We start from the raw sequence: 6559 nt of genomic DNA, 5'->3' as shown, positions 1-6559 counted from the left end.
ACAACAGCAACAACTGTCCAAAACTCAAAATGCTTTTGCAAATAATAATAATAATTCCAAAGTTAGTCCACTAAAGAACAAAATACTTCAGCAGAAACCAGGAAAACCTACTAAACTCTGGAGAAACATCACAATGTAACAGAATATACATCACAACAAGGAGAACAGGAACAATGAGAAGACAACCCAGAAGAGTAGAAATGAGCAGGATGATTTCAGCTGTTCATGAAACACATTTTGTTACCCAAAATCAACAATAAAGCTGAATGTTCATCATGTTTTCAGCCATAGGTACATTTGGCTACATAGGGCTACGTAGCGTCTAGCATCACACAATCACACAGAAGCTGACCAAGCACAACAACAGTAGATCTACAGCAGCAGGGCATATAAACTTTGACATGGAGTTAAAGCAGCCATAACCAAGCCAAAATATGGAATACATATGCACACTCACTTTGTCATTTTGAAGCTTGTAGTGTCCTGTAATGTTCTCCAGCAGACTTGTAATGGCCGACATTGGCACCAGCATTCAGCTAGCAAACAGCTGACAGACAGAAAAACTGACCTATCACTTCGAGTGTCTCACCTGCAGATTGACGGCGATTTCATCCAATAGTAGAGCTTCTAAGCTCTCGATTGACATCTTGCTTTGCTCCAATCGGATGTTGTTTCCTGTAGATACGCCTTCCGCCAGCTCAGGTTGACCGAGCCCACATTTAAAGGGCCTGAAGCCTGTGTAAAGTAGGTCACAGAGCAGAGACAGCTCTCCTGCAAGAAGGAACTTAGAATAGGTTTTGAGCTTTGTTTTGGTAAATATGTGACTTATAAAACTTATTTTAACCTTTCCTGAACAGTACTCACCGCACACTTTCACAAAAAGACTACACTTTAGTAAAAGCTTGTGTAAAATAGGTTCCCCATGGCCTAGATAGCTCAACTTTGGTACAGATTCAGACAGGAGCATTAGGAAAACAAATGCATTGTTTCTAGGGTGAAATATGTGCCTTTGGAAAGTTATTGATATAAAAGTACAAAAATGTCATGTTCGTTATTGTTATTTGTATTGGTTTTTACCAGTATTTTCATTTATAATGATAGTTTTTTTCTTTTAACACATGGAATCTCACGGTGAAGGTGTCTAGAACAATTGTTTGCTTTGCTGTGTTTTTGTGATTTGTTTTCTAAAGAGTTATAAGCATTAAACACAAGACAAAAATATAGGTTAGATTTAAAATTGCTTCTTTAAGTTTCAATGGTGATGTATTTCAATCACCATAACTCCTTCCTGATAACAAATGGGTGGTTTCCTGAACCATCTGGTGGACCATACTGGTTGAAAGACTGACCAGCATTCATTGTCCTAACCAACCTCTTCCCACTCTTGGTGCCTAGGCACGTGGGCGCTGGCCAGAACGTGCTTAGGGCAAAGTGCTGTGTGTGGTCCATTGAGCGTACAGGACAGTCTAAAGTTGTCCAAAAGAAAGCCAATGCCAAATCCACAACGTACGCACACAGATTCTGGAAATCATATTTGGAGACTATACAGAAGGACATCTACATCCTTGAATACATAAATATTTTCATTGGTTTCTGTCACTGTCCCTGTAAAAATGTTGATTTGGCTCCACAAAACACAGTCTGAAACATTTGAGACAGTACAGTGACTGAAGGATTATTAGAAAAAGAGAATGCAGTAGACATAAGCATTATGGATGACTGTGTTTGCCGGGATGAAACACTAGACCTTTGTCCCATATCCACTTTCTCAGAGGAGACAGCAAAGGCTGCTTCTTCATCTTGTGCGTTCCCCATCACACAGTGGGTCTGCTCTTAATTGTGGCAGAGAGAACATCGGCAAGACTCATTCTATTCTTCATTACATCCCACAGACACACCAGAAAACAGCTACAGTAGTTTCTGCAAGCTACATTTTCCACGGGAAACAGCCGCAAGCCCGAAAAGCAAAGCACAATGTCATCACCCAGGAATCCAAGAAATACCAGAAAGTCTGAGTTTTATTACAAAAATTATCTGTGAGCACAAACAAATGTGGAGCATAAATATGCCTTTTTAATTGAGAAGGCAGATGGTCCTATCATGGCCAGGATAGCATTGAGCAGGGACTGTGGAAACAAACCATCTGAGGCGACCACGGCCCTCCATTTCTGTCGCTCCAATGGGGAGACAGGGTCTGGGGTTAGAACCCACAAGACTCAAACAGAAATCACCATTGTTGCTTCAGCGAGACACGCAGACAGACCAATTCACAGGAAGAAGTTGTATTGGGTTTCCGGCGGGAATGTTGTTTATTCAGTGTATCATCATTGTTGTGTTTGTCTTGTGCAGTTTCTTTGATCGTTTTGGGAGTAACGCCTCTACCACTCCAACCTGAAATCCCAAATGCACATGAGATATTGGGGGAACAGTTGGTTAAATCACAACATTTACACTGAAATAAAGAAAACAACTCTGGATGTAATCTACAGTGTAATCATTATGTAAAAGCTCATTTCTCGGTAGTCGCTGTAATATGAGCAAATCCACTGGGTGAAATGTTGTAAGTGATCTTGACAAGATGTATGAATGTTTTCTGTTGACTGGGATATTTGCGAAGCACTCTGAGGAACTAAATCTCCCTTGAAGATGCCTCCTTTCCCAGACTGGTCATAGTAACTGGATCTTCTGTTTAATAGTTTGCCATAGCAGGGAACTGACTGAGTGGTTTCCATTTCGTTGGGCTGTAACCGATTGTCCCAGTGACCACAACAAAGGATCAGAAAGGAAGGCGAGTGAGGGGATAGAGAATAACCCAGGGCAAAGTATGGACTGAAGAACTCAGAGATTGATTTCTCAATGGCTTCCAGAGTCTCCTACAGCTTAACTAGATTTTAACCCCAACCTCATCTGCTGCATCTGCTTTGTCCCTACCGCACAACAAGTCAAGTCTGTCTTCCACACGGTTGCTATAACATCATCATATACACAGGAAATGCAGTCTGAAATGCTTCTGGGTTGTCTGAACCTCACACTAATAGGTCAAAATCAAAAGGCCTTAATCTATTTATTTCACTCAAATGTGACAGGAAACAACGGCCGATCAGGCAATGTAGGCCACATGTACAGTGCAGTCCATTTTGTTGGCATTTTACTGTTTTGTGAAGAAGGTGTGTGTGTGTTTGCAGGGGTGACTGCAAAGTCAATAGTGGGATTGTTTACAGACTCTGGAAAGAAAAGTCATGTGATGAAGATGCATTACCTTCACAGACCTACACTTCAGGCCCCCTTACTGTAGTTGGTAATCATTAACAAAACCCACTTTGTGTGAACTACAAACCAAAACACAAACATTTTGATGGATTTCACTGGCCCCTCTGAAGGTACAAAGGAACAAAATGTGCTATTGAGAAAGGAAATATAAAATATTACTTATTATTGACAATGCTTATCCATATTTTAGTCATTTAGAACAGCTTCACGCCAGTTTGGCAGATTAAAAGGCCATCCACTCATGACCTTTGCCTCAGTGCGGTTACTGGAAAGCTAAATCATCAAGCAGTCATGCAGAGAAAAATGAGCCTTAAAGAAGATCCAATAATGTTCATAGGAAAGAAGGCAAACAGATTGCGAATGTCACCAGCTGAAGATTTTTGCGTTTGACACTTTATGTCCTTTTCCCCCCTTGACAGAAATGTTGATGCCTCTGAACATGGATAATTAATTCTCTGAATCTCTGTTCTCAACATTCAGCTGTGTGCAGAGACAGCGGTTTAGAAACAATGACATACAGATGTGCTCTCTGGAATCAAGCTTTGCAATTACAAACACAAAATAGTATTTATATCAAACAGACATTTTTTCTTTTCGTCTGAGGTTCATAGAATTAACATTGAGCCAAAGCATTTAATTTATGACTGAAACCCCCCTGTCCAACTACATTAGATCAAATCTTATCTTTGACATATTTTATGTTAGATAATTAAGATCCTTTTTGTCATACTGAAGTGTACTTACACTGTTTAACATTTGGGTTTTCTAAGGCTAAACCTCCCATTTACGTACATGTAAACAATCCAAGTGTCTCTTACAACAGAAACTCAACAGTTATAACTACACACTGTCCATTCCAAATTCCGCTGAGTGATTTTAGTGATGAATTACTGGTTGTGATTTCAATCAGCATATGTGACGACTGTACTTGTCAAACTCTAAGGGCAGGTGCAAAGTAAGTTGATGCATGACACCACAAATCAAAACATACGCTATGTAATGTTTCTCTTGTAACAAAATGCTTAAACTCAGTGACAACTCACAGTTTTTACAAAAAATAAAACATTTATCTGGTCTTTCCCTACTGCTGAGAGACGCTAAGAAATCTGAGACAGTACACGGTGTCCACTGAGGGGCGACAGTTGGATGTGTGTACACAGCCACAGACAAAACAAAACTCTGGCAGACACAATAATCTCCATGCTCATTTTCACTTTGAGGAACAACTCAAATATTTGAGGTCTGGAGGCCAGTGATGTCAGTGAAGCCTTGTGAGATCATGGTCCTCCTCGCAGTATACAGTGACAGTCCTCAAGGGTCGACCCTCACCGCTAGACCAGCGTTTCTGAGTGCAGAAAGGGACTCTTGTGCCAATTGTGAGCGATCCAGAGACACACCTTGACCCAGTCTTGGGTCTTCCAGGGGCTGCTACATTTTTAAGCAGGTTTCAAATTTCAGCCAACAATTCTATGATGATTTTGTAGTTTGAGTGCATTGTAGTAATCTAGTGAGCAATAGCAATTGGGAGCATTAGACTGTCAGAAATGTTGAAAAACCACAATACAACACATTTCCAACACATTTGCTAAAAATACAATTTGTGCAATATGCATTTATTTATTGATTTTATTCAGATAATCTACCGATGCCAATTATTCATACTACCGTTTTTTATTAATATTTTAGATATAAAAGTTTGCAGGTTTTTTTTGTATCTTATCTTATCTTAACTGATCTTATCTTATCTTAAATGGAAAATGACATTGGAGCCTTACCATGGCAATCATGAAGATATATGCCTTTTACAAGATCATGTAGAATTGTGTCATGGAATAGAGGTACTTTCCTCTTTTTAAAAAAACCAAAACACATTATGAAGAACACATTTGTTTAAATGACATAACAGGCAATAAAAGTTGACCAAATGTGTAACTAATACAGTCCATGTTAAAATTGCCTATTTCATCATACGACTTTCATTCAAAGGTCACAATGTATTTTAGGTAGCCATCACACCACGGTTACATGTGGTTGAATTTATTTCCCCTTTCTCTCCTATGATATGCATCCACTTAAGCACTACAGACGTCACAGGGTTTTAAGCAGCAGCACAGTGCTTCTTGTAACAACACAGAGACTGCACACTGAATTTTCATGAGTTCAGTCCTGGTCTGTATTTCTAAATGTGATTGATCCACTGTGTACTCTGGCAGCAGGTTGAGTTAAGCAGTGGTTATAAATGGTAACGTTTAAGTTATGGATGGGCACACTTGTGTGTACGGTGTGTTTTTTGTCAGGGTCAAGGTGGAGCCCCTGTGTAATTGTAGACTGTCTATCAGTGTAACACTCATAGAGTCTCATATCAGAAAATCTGTAAACTATGTGTTAAAAATATATACTTGTGCCAAAACCAATCATTTAAGATCGGAATTTGAGGGAATGTCCCATTAGGACCAAACTCCCACACAATGCTTTTGTACATTCCAAAACATTTTATGGCTTAAAGCAGAAATATATAGGAATTTAATGATGCAATATTTCGGTCCCCAAACAATAAAAAATAATAGACAGAAATTTAAGTCAATTCTGATTTTATTGGAAAGCCTGTCTGACTGGATAAAATGTTGGATTCGTGAGAGGCTTTTAGTGAAAAGAAAAAAGAAAACATTGGTCTTAGTTGGCTGTGTTTGCCATTGTAATGCAAGGTGGTGACAGTTGTTCAGGGAGATACACTGTTAGAGCTCTTTGGCCGTGTAGCAGTGCCTTGTATGTGCCTGCCATCTATTGGACTTTGAAGAAACACCGCTTTGCAAATTCCATTAAAAGCAAAATAAGAAAGCATTAATGTGAAAGAGTTTTTAAGAGGTTATCCATTAAGACGGCTGTGGTTTACTTACATTTATATGATCAGAGTCATGCCTGAAACAAATTACCATCTTTTGCATCTCATCTTTTGACATCCACACTTGAAATGTAGTGCAATGAGAATTTCTGGGAGAGGAGAATAAACCACTCCAAGTTGGTATTACCAATGTAAAAGAAACATTTTTGTGTTTATGGTAATGAGGAACAGTGGTTTGTAAAATAGAGGAAAAAAATAAATACCCCCAAATTTATTAAAAGAACTCACTTATATCCTATAACATGTGTTGCGGTAGAAGTCAGGGTAGGACGCCAGGAAAAAGAGGGAGTGGGTGAGAGCAGGAGTCAGCCGAGCACGTGCCTCCTGAGGTCCTCTGGTCTCTGTCTGGAATCGGCGCGCCTCGCCAACTCATGGGCTAAACTCCCA

This window comes from Genypterus blacodes, unplaced genomic scaffold (assembly GCF_046128005.1).
Source record: "Genypterus blacodes isolate CSIRO-AG114 ecotype Tasmania unplaced genomic scaffold, CSIRO-AGI_Gbla_v1 ptg000021l_1, whole genome shotgun sequence".
Classification (NCBI taxonomy): Eukaryota; Metazoa; Chordata; class Actinopteri; order Ophidiiformes; family Ophidiidae; genus Genypterus; species Genypterus blacodes.
Note: the sequence above shows the minus strand (reverse complement) of the source record.